Source organism: Mauremys reevesii, linkage group 5 (genome assembly GCF_016161935.1).
Source record: "Mauremys reevesii isolate NIE-2019 linkage group 5, ASM1616193v1, whole genome shotgun sequence".
NCBI lineage: Eukaryota > Metazoa > Chordata > Testudines > Geoemydidae > Mauremys > Mauremys reevesii.
This window is the reverse complement of record NC_052627.1, coordinates 31,693,089-31,706,530: the sequence shown is the minus strand read 5'-3', so window position 1 is coordinate 31,706,530 and position 13,442 is coordinate 31,693,089. Positions and strand designations below refer to the sequence as shown.

General features: G+C 50.7%; 1 protein-coding gene across 1 annotated transcript in view; it reads right to left on the bottom strand.

The window, feature by feature from the left end:
* The window catches only part of DKK2 (dickkopf WNT signaling pathway inhibitor 2), a 146,311-nt gene extending 133,416 nt beyond the window's left edge, over positions 1–12,895 (bottom strand). Inside the window, exon 1 of the mRNA XM_039539390.1 lies at positions 12,871–12,895. The gene's annotated coding sequence lies outside the window, so the exon portion shown is untranslated. The remainder of the gene's footprint in view (positions 1–12,870) is intronic.
* Between the last annotated feature and the right edge of the window lie 547 nt (positions 12,896–13,442).

Sequence of the window (13,442 nt, the reverse complement as noted above, 5' to 3'; positions counted from 1 at the left end):
ACTTGCACTAGGCTAAACTGGGTGTAAAAAAACCAGGCACCTAAATCTGTATTTAGGTACTTAACTAACTGGGTGTTATAGGTTTTTTTAAGAAAAATAACTTTTTATATATTGTATTAGGGTTTTCTATATAAATAGGTTTGTGAGATTATGCGTTATCATACATAACTGTGTTACTGTTACATCATTGTATCAATTACACTATGTCAATGCAATTTTGCACTTAAACAGTGTTGACAGAAATTTATACTACAGCCCTGAGGCTGCAAAAATGTGCAAACTCCCAGTTGGAGATTTTATTTTATCCACATTGCTTTTGATAAATCTGCTGTTTGGTTCTTTTTGTTATCTGCCTCTACCCCCTACTTGCATTTAATTTTGTCTCACATAACAGAATCCCATAATGCCACAAATTGGAAGTATATGATGAATGCAAGGGGGAAAGCAGTTTGCACAGAAAAGATCTTACATTGTTATGGAAATATTTAACTGTACATTTTTAAGGCTCATAGCCATAACCTAGAATAGCATAAAGCCAGCTCTTTAAAAACAACTTTGAATCCCTAGAAATGAATAATAGGAAAGCTGCAATATATTTCAGAATTTTGTTTATATTTTTCATTTTTGTCACTACCCCAACCAAGATGAAGAAAAGCTATCATGCACATATGCATTCAACCAACTCTATTAAATAACCTCTTACACATTTCAGTGGGGTTTGGGATTAATATTTTCTTTTGTTTCTAATTTAAGGGCCTGATGTAACTCCCATTGAAAGCAATGAAAGATTCCCATCAACTTCAGTTGGGGAATGAGGGGGGGGTTGTATCAGGCTCTATTAGGGTATGTCTACACTACAAGACTATTTCGAATCAACTTAATTCGAATTTGTGGAATCGACCTTATGAAGTCGAAGTTGTGTATCCACACTAAATACACTAATTCGACTGTGTGAGTCCACAGTAACGGGCCCAGCGTCGACTTTGGAAGCGGTGCACTGTGGGAAGCTATCCCACAGTTCCCGCACTCCCCGCTGCCCATTGGAATTCTGGGATTTCCCCCCAATGCATGCTGGGGGAAAAAATGTGTCGAGGGTGGTTTTGGGTAACTGTCATAATTGAACCGTCAATCACACACTCCCTGCCTCCCTCCCTCCCTGAAAGCGCCTGCGGGCAATCTGTTCGTGCACTTTTCTGCTCAGTGACAGCGCGGGCGCCACAGCACTGCGAGCACGGATCCCGCTGCAGTTATGGCCATTGTCAACTCCACGCACCTTATCGTCCACCTCTTCCACAGTCAGCTGCTGAGAAATAGGGCTACTTTTCAATGGTGCTGCGAGCACTGGTGGACCATGGGGGACGTTTTACCAACATCAACATCGAGTGGCCAGGCAAAGTTCATGACGCGCGTGTTTTCAGGAACTCTGCTCTGTTTAGATGCCTGCAGGAAGGTAGTTTCTTCCCGGACCACAAAATAACTCTTGGGGATGTGCAGATGCCTATAGTGATCGTCGGGGACCCAGCCTACTCGCTAATGCCCTGGCTCGTGAAGCCCTATGTAGGCGCCTTGCACAGCGACAAGGAACTCTTCAAATACCAGCGAGCAGCGTGACCTGTGACTGTTCAGTTTCTTTACAGAGAAGCTGAACCTGCCCCTGTTTCTTTACCAAGTTACTGTTGACTAGCATCTGCAGTTACATACCCCGTCCACCCCGCTTCCCCCACTTCCAACACATGTTTAAAAATAAAATACATGTTCCACTGTAACTTTACAAAGGTTTCTTTATTGATGACTTTGCGTTAAAGGGTTGAAACTGGGACACGGACTGTGCTGGGTAGGGTGTGCAGTGATGTAAAGACCGCCTCTAAACTCGAGGAATGACAGGCTCCTGCTCCCAGAGCGGTCTGCAGTGCCGGACTGGTTGTTTCAACGGAGCCTGCCATCCCTCCTTTTTGGGACTCTGTGTGCGGGGGCTATGTAGCCTTTTGGCGGGGGAGGACGGATACAGATTCCTCTGCTGCGTGGCTCTGTGGTCCAGGACAGGGACCGTTGCATGAGATCTGTAACCCCCCTCCCCCGCTACAAAGTCACGTACCCCCCCAGCCACACAGAACCTGGAAACCACCTCCCATACCGACCAGGGTGCCTACTGACTGCACTGTGTATGTGACCTGCTGCTGATCCTGCCCCCATGTCTGTACCCTGGTAAAGGTGATTGTCCTGTCCAATTACCAACCCTCTTCCCCCCCACTTCAAACACAGTCTCCTCTAAAAGAACATGACGGAAACAATAATTAACAGAAAAGTATTTTTTATTATCAGCTAGACAGTTAGGGGATGAAACTGGGATGGGGGCTTGGGTGAGGCGGGAAGGAAAGGACTTCTCAAAATGTAGGGTATGAGAGCTTTTGGGTACTTGAGCACTCTGCTAGGGTGCAGTGACAGTTTTCACGGCCTCTGTCGCCCCTCCTTCTGGTTATTTTGGGTGAGGGGGGTATGGGACTTTGTGGCGGGGGAGGGCGGTTGCAGATACACTCCAGGGGGGCTCTGTCCTCCTGCCTGCGGTCCTGCAGAACATGCACAAGGTGCCGGAGCGTGTCTGTTTGCTCCCTCATTAGTCCAAGCAGCGTTTGAGTCGCCTGCTTGTCTTCCTCACGCCACCTCTCCTCCCGTTCGCTGTGTGAGCGCTGGTACAGAGAGAGGGCCTCCCTCCACTGGCTCTGCTGGTCCGCCTCGTCTCGGAAGCACCCCATAAGTTCAGCGAACATCTTGTCCCGTGTCTTTTTCTTTCGCCGCCTAATCTTTGCCAGCCTCTGTGAGGGGGATGCTGTGGCAGGTCTGGAGACAGTCAAAGCTGTGTGATGGGAAAAAGGGAGTGAATTCCTTGCAAAGATACATTTTTGCAAACAATGAACACAGTCTAGTCTGTCTCTGTGAATTCTGGGTTGAGATCCCAGTGCCTGATGGGGCAAAAACCATTTTTGCGGGTGGTTCTGGGTAAATGTCGTCAGTCATCCCTTCCTCCGGGAAAGCAATGGCAGACAATCATTTCGAGCCCGTTTTCCCTGGATTGCCCTGGCAGACGCCACAGCGTGGCAACCATGGAGCCTGTTTTGCCTTTTGTGCCTGTCACCGTATGTGTACTAGATGCCGCTGACAGAGGCGGTCCAGCAGCGCTACACAGCAGCATGCTTTTGCTTTTGCATGACAGCAGAGATGGTTACCAGCCATACTGTACCATCTACCATACCATAAATTGGTAATAAGATGATCATGGTTACCAGTCCTTTTGCACTGTACCATTTGCTGCTGTCATAAGTGCCCCTGGCTGAGATCAGCCAGGGGCACAAAAGCCAAAATTGGGAATGACTCCCTGAGTCAATCCCTCCTTTTTGGTATCTAAAAATAGAATCAGTCCTGCCTAGAATATGGGCAAGTGTACTAGAGAACCACTGTATCAGAGAACCAGAGAGCACAGCTGCTCTGTGTCAGATCCTGCTGAAATTATGAGCTGTATGCTATTCACAGGGGGTGCTCCTGCAACAACCCCACCTGTTCATTCCGTTCTTCCCCCAGCCTTCCTGGGCTACCATAGCATTGTCCCCCGACTTGTGTGATGAAGTAATAAAGAATGCAGGAATAAGACACAGTGACTTGTTAGTGAGAAATGAGTGGAAGGCAGCCTCCAGCTGCTATGATAGTCCAGACAGGACATTAAGGAGTGTGGAGGAGAGGAGCCCAGCATCCCTCTGCTAGTCCAGGGGCAATTGAATTTTTCTTTACACATGAAGGGTGGGGGCTGATGGAGCTCAGCCCCCTGTTGCTATGATGAGGACGGTTACCAGCCATACTGCACCATCTACCAGGAAAAATTAGGAGCAGGCGCCCTTGATCGACCTCACTGATGCTAGTCGGCATGGTTACCAGTCCTTTTGCACTGCCCCATGTGCCAATAGGCTGATGATGACGATGGATATCAGTCATATTGTACCGTCAGCCACCCATGGCGGGGGGGGGGGAGCAAGGATATTGGTGTTGAGTGCTGCAGGATCGCATCTATCTGCAGCATTCAGTAAAGATAGGGTGACATGGAAAAGAGTCAACAGAGGATTGTTTTCCCTTTCACTTCTGGGAGTGGGTGGGGGGTGCATAAATTGCCGAGCTATGCCCTGACCCACCGCGGACACTGTGTTTGACCCTAGAAGCATTTGGAGCTCAGCCAAGAATGCAAATGTTTTTCATAGACAGCAGGAACTGTGGGATACCTTGCGTCCTCAGTCCCCCCTCCCTCCATGAGCGTCCATTTGATTCTTTGGCTTTCCGTTACGCTTGTCACGCAGCAGCGTGCTGAGTCTCTGCTACGCCGTCTGTCCGGAGATTTTTTAAAAATACTTTGGACCAGGCGTAACATTACAGTAATTCCCCTAATTAGATGCAGGAGTCTCCGAGCGAGATCTCCCTGAGGACGGTCACTGAAGGAGATAGAGAGCGCATGCTGCGTGAAAGCCAGCACAAACCAGGGCCCTATGCAGCCATGCTCGGGGAGGCAATGCTCCCTGAGTACCTCATGAAAGCCTGGCGCGGAAAAGTGTGCTACCATGGAGCACCCAATAAGACAGCTCTCCCCAGGAACCTCCTGCGGAGGCTTTTCGATTACCTCCAGGAGAGCTTCATGGAGATCTCCCAGGAGGATTTCTGTTCTATCCCCATATATAGAGAGACCTCCTTTTCACATACTTCAGATTCCTGTTATATTAAGAATAAAAGTTTACATGTTTAAAGCACTTACCGACTGCTCCTTCCCCTGATTCAGGGTCCGGGTTAATGGCCGGGGAGGGTTGGTAGGGGATCTCCGTGACGGTGATGAAGAGATCCTGGCTGTCGGGGAAACCAGCGTTGTAAGCGCTGTCGCCTGCCTCGTCCTCCACAAACCCTTCCTCATCTTCCCCATCCGTGAACATCACCGACGAACTGTCCGTTGACACTGTCCCATCGTCAGAGTCCATGGTCACTGGTGGGGCAGTGGTGGCAGGCTCCGTAGCGTCCGTTTGCTGCTTTGATTTTTTGGTAGCCTTGTCTGGGGTCCTTGATTTTCATGCAGCGCTGCGTTGCATCCCGCCTGTATCCTCTGTCTCTCATGGCTTTGGAGACCTTCTCGTAGGTCTTTGCATTCCGTTTTTTGGAGCGCAGCTCCGAAAGCACAGACTCCTCGCCCCACACACCGATCAGATCCAAGACTTCCTGGTCAGTCTATGCTGGGTCCCTCTTTCTATTCAGAGATTACATGAACTCCTCTGCTGGAGAGCTCTGCATTGCTGCCGGTGCAGCTGAGCTCGCCCCGATGTCCAACCACGAAATGAGATTCAAACTGTCCAGACAGGAAAAGGAATTCAAATTTTCCCGGGGCTTTTCCTGTGTGGCTGGTCAGAACATCGAAGCTCGGACTGCTGTCCAGAGTGTCAACAGAGTGGTGCACTGTGGGATAGCTCCCGGAGCTACTAAGTTCGATTTGCATCCACACCTAGCCTAATTCGACATAGTCATGTCGAATTTAGCGCTACTTCCCTCATCGGGGAGGAGTACAGAATTCGAACTAAAGAGTCCTCTATGTCGAATTAAATGGCTTCCTGGTGTGGACGGGTGCACGGTTAATTCGAATTAACGCTGCTAAATTCGAATTAAAGTCCTAGTGTAGACCAGGCCTTAGAGACTACACCTTGTTTTAATCTAGATTAAAAGGACAAAATTTGCTTTTGAATTTTGAAAGCAGTATTTCACAGTGCCCTTACTTCAGCAGAAAATTAACAGGTTAAAATTAGAGGTCACCTCAACATGATATTTATACTAAGCTTTAATATATTTAATGGGCATGGGATCATAGGAATTGCCAAACTGGATCAGACCCAAGGTCCATCTAGTCAACTATCATATGCTTCAGAGGAAGGTAAGTAGCCTGCAGAAGGCAGATGTGAAATAGTATTCCCTTACATATGTCTCATCCTGGTCTCTAATACTGGTTTAAGTCTTGAAGCATGAGGTTTAATAACTGTTCCATAATTTTTGTTATTGTTCATTATAATAAATCTGGATATTCTTGATGTCATTATAAACATATAATCCCGTTTTGAATCTTGCTAAATTCTTGGCCTCAGTGACTTCTATAACAACTAGTTCCACATTTTAATTATACATTGTGGAGGGAAATGTTTTCTTTTTTCCGTTTTGAATTGGCTACCTTTTAATTTCAATGAATATCCATTTGTCCTTGTGTTATGAGTGGGGGAGGCAGTGATAAGCTGCAAAAATATTAACAACCGGTTCCCTCCTCCTCACCCCATGAGGGGGTCATGCCCACCCCCAGGACTCCTGCCCCATCCAAGTCCCCACATTCCTTGACAGCCCCCCTCCAGACCGCTGCCCCATCCACCCCGCTTCCCTGTCCCCTGACTGCCCCCTGCCACCCCATCCAAACCCTGATCCTTCCTGACTGCCCCCCCCGGGACCCTTCCCCCATTCAATCCCCCCTGTTCCCTGCCAACTGACTGCCCCGACACTAATCCACCCCCCCAACTCGCCTGCCCACTATCCAACACCCCCTCCATGCTTCCTGCCCCCTTACCGTGCTGCCTGGAGATGGGGGCTGGGCTGCTCGGTCGGGGTTGGGGCCGGACCGGAGCTGCGCTGCCCGGACCCAGGGGCTGGGCTGGAGCCACGCCGCCCAGCCAGCCAAGGTCGGGACCGGGCCGGAGCTGCACCGCCGCGGATGGACGCGGTCAGGACCAGGCCGGAGCCACGCCACCCGGGGATGGGGTCGGAGGCCAGGTCGGAGCCGTGCGGCACCTGGAGCCCTCCTCGTACCCCTGCCCCCCTGCCCCAGCAAACCTGGGGAAAGTCACTGCTTCTTTATCAGCTCTACAAGGCTTCCCGCACAAACAGCTGATTCGCAGGAAGACGGGGAGGGGGAGGAGAAGCCTCGGGAGCGTTCAGGAGAGGCGGCAGAGGCGGAGTGAGATGAGCTGGGGCAGGGAGGAGGGCAGGGAGCTGCTGGGGCTTTTGTTAAATTTTAAACCTCTTTTTGAACCAGTTGTCCCTCGTGAGACAACTGGTTCTAAAAGGGCTTCTAAATTAAACAACTGGTTCCCGCAAACCGGTGGGAACTGGCTACAGCTCACCACTGCCTATGGGTAGGGCACTTAGAGCTAGGGTTAAGGTTCCTAGGGGTAGGGCTTCCTGCCATACAGTTGGGGTTCCTAAGGGTAGGGCACTCTGAGCTAGGGTTGGGGTTCCTGTGGGTAGGATGCCCCACCCTAGGGTTAGAGTTCCTATGGGTAGGGCACTTGGAGCTAGGATTAGGGTTCCTATGGGTAGGGCACCACGCCCTAAGGTTATGGTTCCTATGGGTAGGGCACTTGGAGCTAGGGTTAGGGTTCCTAAAGGTAGGGCACTTGGAGCTAGGGTTAGGGTTCCTATGGGTAGGGCTTGCCGACCTAGCGTTAGGCTTCCTAAGGGTAGGCCACTTGGAGCTAGAGTTAGGGATCCTATGGGTAGGGCTTCCCGCTCTTGGGTTAGGGTTTCTAAGGGTAGGACACTTGGAACTAGGGTTAGTGTTCCTAAGGGCAGGGAGCCCTGCCCTAGGGTTAGGTTCCTATGGGTAGGGTACTTGGAGCTAGGGTAAGGGTTCCTATGGGTAGAGCTTCCCACCATAGGGTTAGGTTTCCTAAGGGTAGGGTACTTGGAGCTAGGGTTAGGGTTCCTATGGGTAGGGCTTCCCACCCTAGGGTTAGGGTTCCTATGAGTAGGGCACTTGGAGCTAGGGTTAGGGTTCCTATGGGTAGGGCTTCCCACCCTAGGGTTAGGGTTCCTAAGGGTAAGGCACTTGGAGATAGGGTTAGGGTTCCTATGGGTAGGTTTTCCAGCCCTAGGGTTCCTAAGGGGAGGGCACCTGGATCTAGGGTTAGGGTTCCTATCGGTAGGGCACTTGGAGTTAGGGTTAGGGTTCCTATGGGTAGGGCACCCAGCCCTAGGGTTAGGTACCTATGGGTAGGGTACTTGAAGCTAGAGTAAGGGTTCCTATGAGTAGGGCTTCCCGCCACAGGGTTAGGTTTCCTAAGGGTAGGGCACTTGGAGCTAATGGTTCGGGTTCCTAGAGGTAGGGCACTTGGAGCTAAGGTTAGGGTTCCTATGGGTAGGGCTTCCCGCCCTAGGGTTAGGGTTCCTAAGGGTAAGGCACTTGGAGCTAGGGTTAGGGTTCCTATGGGTAGGTTTTCCAGCCCTAGGGTTAGGGTTCCTAAGGGGAGGGCACCTGGAGCTAGGGTTAGGGTTCCCATGGTTAGGGCACTTGGAGCTAGGGTTAGGGTTCCTATGGATAGGGGCCCCGCGCTAGAGTTAAGGTTCCTATGCGTATGGCATTTGGAGCTAGGGTTAGGGTTCCTATGGGTAGGGCAGCTTGCCCTAGGGTTAGGGTTCCTAAAGGTAGCGCACTTGGAGCTAAGTTTAGGGTTCCTATGGGTAGGGCTTCCCACCCTAGAGTTAGAGTTCCTAAAAGTAGGGCACTTGGAGCTAGGGTTAGGGTTTCTATGGGTAGGGCAGTCCACCCTAGGGTTACGGTTTCTAAGGGTAGGCCACTTGGAGCTATGGTGAGGGTTCCTATGGGTAGGGCACTTGGAGCTAGGGTTAGGGTTCCTATGGGTGGGGCACTTGGAGCTAGGGTTAGGGTTCCTATGGGTGGGGCACTTGGAGCTAGGGTTAGGGTTTCTAAGGGTAGAGCACTTGGAGCTAGGGTTAGGGTTCCTGTGGGTAGGGCACTTTGAGATAAGGTTAGAGTTCCTATGGGTAGGGCTTCCCGTCCTAGGGTTAGGTTTCCTGAGGGTAGGGCACTTGGAGCTAGGGTTAGGGTTCCTATGGTTAGGGCACTTGGAGTTAGGGTTAGGCTTCCTACGGGTAGGGCACTTGGAGCTAGGGTTAGGGTTCCTATGGGTAGGGCTTCCTGCCCTAGGGTTAGGGTTCCTATGGGTAGGCTACTTGGAGCTAGGGTTAGGGTTCCTATGGGTAGGGCACTTGGAGATAGGGTTAGGGTTCCTATGGGTAGGGCATCCCGCGCTAGAGTTAGGGTTCCTATGGGTCGGGCTCTTGGAGTTAGGGTTAGGGTTCCTAAGGGTAGGCTACTTGGAGCTAGGGTTAGGGTTATTATGGGTAGGGAACTTGGAGCTAGGGTTAGGGTTCCTATGGGTAGGGCACTTGGAGCTTGGGTTAGGGTTCCTGTGGGTAAGGCACTTGGAGCTAAGGTTAGGGTTCCTATGGGTAGGGCTTCCCTTCCTAGGCTTAGGGTTCCTATGGGTAGGGCACTTAGAGCTAGGGTTAGGGTTCCTATGGGTAGGGTTTCCCGCCCGAGGGTTAGGGTTCCTAAGGGGAGGGCACTTGGATCTAGTGTGAGGGTTCATATGGGTAGGGCACTTGGAGCTAGGATTGGGCTTCCTATGGGTAGGGCTTCCCGTCCTAGGGTTAGGGTTCCTAAGGGTAGGGCACTTGGAGCTAGGCTTAGGGTTCCTATGGTTAGGGCAGCCCACCCTAGGGTTAGGGTTCCTAAGGATAGGGAACTTGGAGCTAGGGTTAGGGTTCCTAAGGGAAGGCCACTCTGAGTTAGGGTTAGGGCACTTGGAGCTAGGGTTAGGGTTCCTATGGATAGGGCCCCCAGCCCTAGGGTTAGGGTTCCTAAGGGTAGGGCACTTGGAGCTTGGGTAAGGGTTCCTATGGGTAGGGCTTTCCGCCCTAGGATAAGGTTTCCTAAGGGTAGGGCACTTGGAGCTAATGGTTCGGGTTCCTAGAGGTAGGGCACTTGGAGCTAAGGTTACGGTTCCTATGGGTAGGGCTTCCCGCCCTAGGGTTAGGGTTCCTAAGGTTAGGGCACTTGGAGCTAGGGTTAGGGTTTCTATGGGTAGGGCACTTGGAGCTAGGGTTAGGGTTTGTATGGGTAGGGCACTTGGAGCTTGGGTTAGGGTTCCTATGGGTAGGGCTCTTGGAGCTAGTGATTGGGTTCCTATGGGTAGGGCTTCTCGCCCTAGGGTTACTAAGGGTAGGGCACTTAGAGCTACGGTTAGGGTTCCTAAGTGTAGGGCACTTGGAGCTAGGGTTAGGGTTCCTATGGTTATGGCACTTGGAGCTAGGGTTAGGGTTCCTATGGGTAGGACTTCCCACCCTAGGGTTAGGGTTCCTACGAGTAGGGCACTTGGAGCTAGGGTTAGGGTTCCTATAGGTAGGGCATTTGGAACTAGAGTAAGGGTTTCTATGGTTATGGCTTTTCACCCTAGGGTAAGGGTTCCTATGGGTAGGGCACTTAGAGCTGGGGTTAGGGTTCCTATGGCTAGGGCTTCCCACCCTAGGGTTATAGTTCCTAAGGGCAGGGTTAGGGTTCCTATGGATAGGGCAGCCCGCCCCAGGGTTAAGGTTTCTAAGGGTAGGGCACTGGGAGCTAGCATTAGGGTTCCTATGGGTAGGGCAGTCCACCCTAGGGTTACGGTTTCTAAGGGTAGGCCACTTGGAGCTAGGGTGAGGGTTCCTATGGGTAGGGCACTTGGAGCTAGGGTTAGGGTTCCTATGGGTGGGGCACTTGGAGCTAGGGTTAGGGTTCCTATGGGCAGTGATGAGCTGCCAAAATATTAACAACCGGTTCCCTCCTCCTCACCCCATGAGGGGGGTCATGCCCCCCCCCCGGGACTCCTGTCCCATCCAACCCCCCATGTTCCTTGACAACCCCTCCGGACCTCTGCCCCATTCACCCCCCTTCCCTGTCCCCTGACTGCTTCTTGCCGCCTCATCCAACCCCTGCTCCTTCCTGACTGCCCCCCCCGGGACCCTTGCTCCCATTCAATCCCCCGTTCCCTGCCCTCTGACCGCCCCGACACTAATCCACCCCTTCAACTCCCCTGCCCTCTATCCAACACTCCCTCCATGCTCCCTGCCCTCTTACCGCGCTTCCTGGAGATGGGGTCCAGGATGGGACGGGGCCGGGCTGGGCCGCTCAGTCGGGGTTGGGACCAGAGCTGGCGTGGTCGGCTGGGGATGGAGTTGGGGCTCCCAGCTGTCTGGGTGCAGGCTGGAGCCATGCCGCGCAGCCAGCCGGGCCCAAGGGCTGGGCCGGAGCCGTGCCGCCCGGCCAGCCAAGGTCGGGACTGGACCGGAGCTGCACCGCCCGGCTGGCCATGGTCTGGACCGGGCTGGAGCCGCGCCGCCCGGGGATGGGGTCGGGGGCCAGGCCGGAGCCGTGTGACGCCTGGAGCCCTCCTCTCACCCCCGCCCACCTGCCCCAGCTCACCTGCAGGAAGCCGCTGCTTCCTTCTCAGCTCTCCCAGGCTTCCTGTGCGAACAGCTGATTCGCGGGAAGCCGGGGAGCGGGAGAAGAAGCCTCGGGAGCGGTCAGGGGAGGAGGCAGAGGCGGAGTGAGGTGAGCTGGGGCCGAGGGAAGGGCAGGGAGCTGCTGGGGCTTTTGTTAAATTTAAAAGCCCTTTTCGAACCGGTTGTCCCTTGTGGGATAACCGGTTCTAAAAGGGCTTCTAAATTTAACAACCGGTTCCCGCGAACCGGTGGGAACCGGCTTCAGTTCACCACTGGCGGGAGGGAACAGAAAACCCTGATATACCTTCTCTAGACCATTCATTATTGTATATACTTGACTTGTATTCCCTTTTATTCATCTCCTATCTAAGATGAACAATCCTATTATTTTCCATCTTTCATGGTATAACAGATTTTCCATAGGGCGACCATACAGCACACAGTATTCTATATGATGCTACACTATTGATTTATACAATGGCATTATAATATTTTCCATATTATTCTCCATCCCAATCCTTATGTATCCTTGCATCTTTTTTTTTTTAACAACCACAACTTGACATTGAGCAGGGGGCTTCATTGTACTATCTACAATGACATCTAGATCCCTAAACTTATGTATGACAAATATTTCTATTCAATGGACCTAAACCAATAGAGGGCTCTTCAGATGTTAGGAATTAATGAAATATTTTATCAAATTAATTTATGAAGTCATTTACTCCTGGGTTTTCAACATATTCAATCTACTTCTACTTCTGTTCTGTCTGTTTCTCTCTGCTTTCAATAATTCTTTATTGCTGCTATTTGTTGATCTTTAACCCAGAAGTTTTAGTTGTGAAAGGATGTCAGCTCACTTCTGTTTAAGATAATTCCTTTTTTGTGGGGGTAGGATTGTGAGTGGGAGGGACAATATGGTTATTTAATCCTCTATGTTCCTGTTACATATTTAATCCATAGCAAATTTCTGCTTTTAATCAAGAAGTTGTTCCAGCAGACAGGAATAGCTGAATCACAGAAGCAATAGAACTATGCCCCCCTTTCTCTTGAAACTTACCCTGCACTAAGGGACTGGAAAGGAGGTGCAGAGATCCGTTGCATACACTTGCTGGCTGTATATCACTCAAGGATTTTTCCCTATACCAGCAAAATTCCCTAGGAGTTGGTGCACTTGGATTTACAGTCCCTTTTCACCCGCAGAGCTAAAACTAGACAATTGGACCCATACAATAGGTAAAATTTACCATACTGAGAATGAATGTACAAAGATATGAAAATACTTCTGCATAGGAAGGAAATTGGCAAACAGAAGAAGTTGTTAGTATAAACAGACAAGAAAGGCTACATCCTCAACTGGCATATATTAGCAAAGTTCCATTGAAGAGAGGTCCTGGACTAGTATCTGCAAGAGGTATACTGAAGTTGTATTTGTAGCATTTAACCATCTTAAAAACAAAACTAAATTTAGGAAATATTTGTAGTGAAGGCATCAAATCAGAAGTAAAATTGTCAAGAAAGATATCATTAGAAGCTTACACATTCATGATCAGGAGAACTGCTAACTCGTTGAAAAAATTATGGGAAAGATGTGCAAGAAAAGAGTATATAATCAAGTGGCATAGTTGACAGAATTATAAAGCTAGGGTAAAAACCTCAAACAGCTGTACTTCAAAACAATTCATCGTTTGCTTTAGACACCAAAGAGATCAATCAGACAGAATGGGATTAAGCAATAGTAGGAATTGTTGAAAATACATTGTGGATAGATTCTTAGAGATAGCATAGTGGGGTAGTCACTCCACTCCTGCCTGGAGGGCTTAAAAGCAGTCCTGGAGAGGGCTGTGGCTGGGGAAAGGCTGATTGGGGAAGCAGCCACAGCTGAGGCCACACCCCAATCAGACCACAGCTGGCTCTGTAAAAGGGCTGTGAGCCAGGTGCTCAAGAGACACTCTCTCTAGCTTCAGAGAGAGAAGGACTTGGCTGCCTGGGAAGCAGAGAAGGGTATCTAGGGTGGAGCAGTGCTGGAGAAGGACAGAGGGAGCTGGTGAGCTCTAGTTTAGCTAAGCCCCAGACTGAGTTAAGGGCCCTGTAGCAGGGTGGATTCCCTG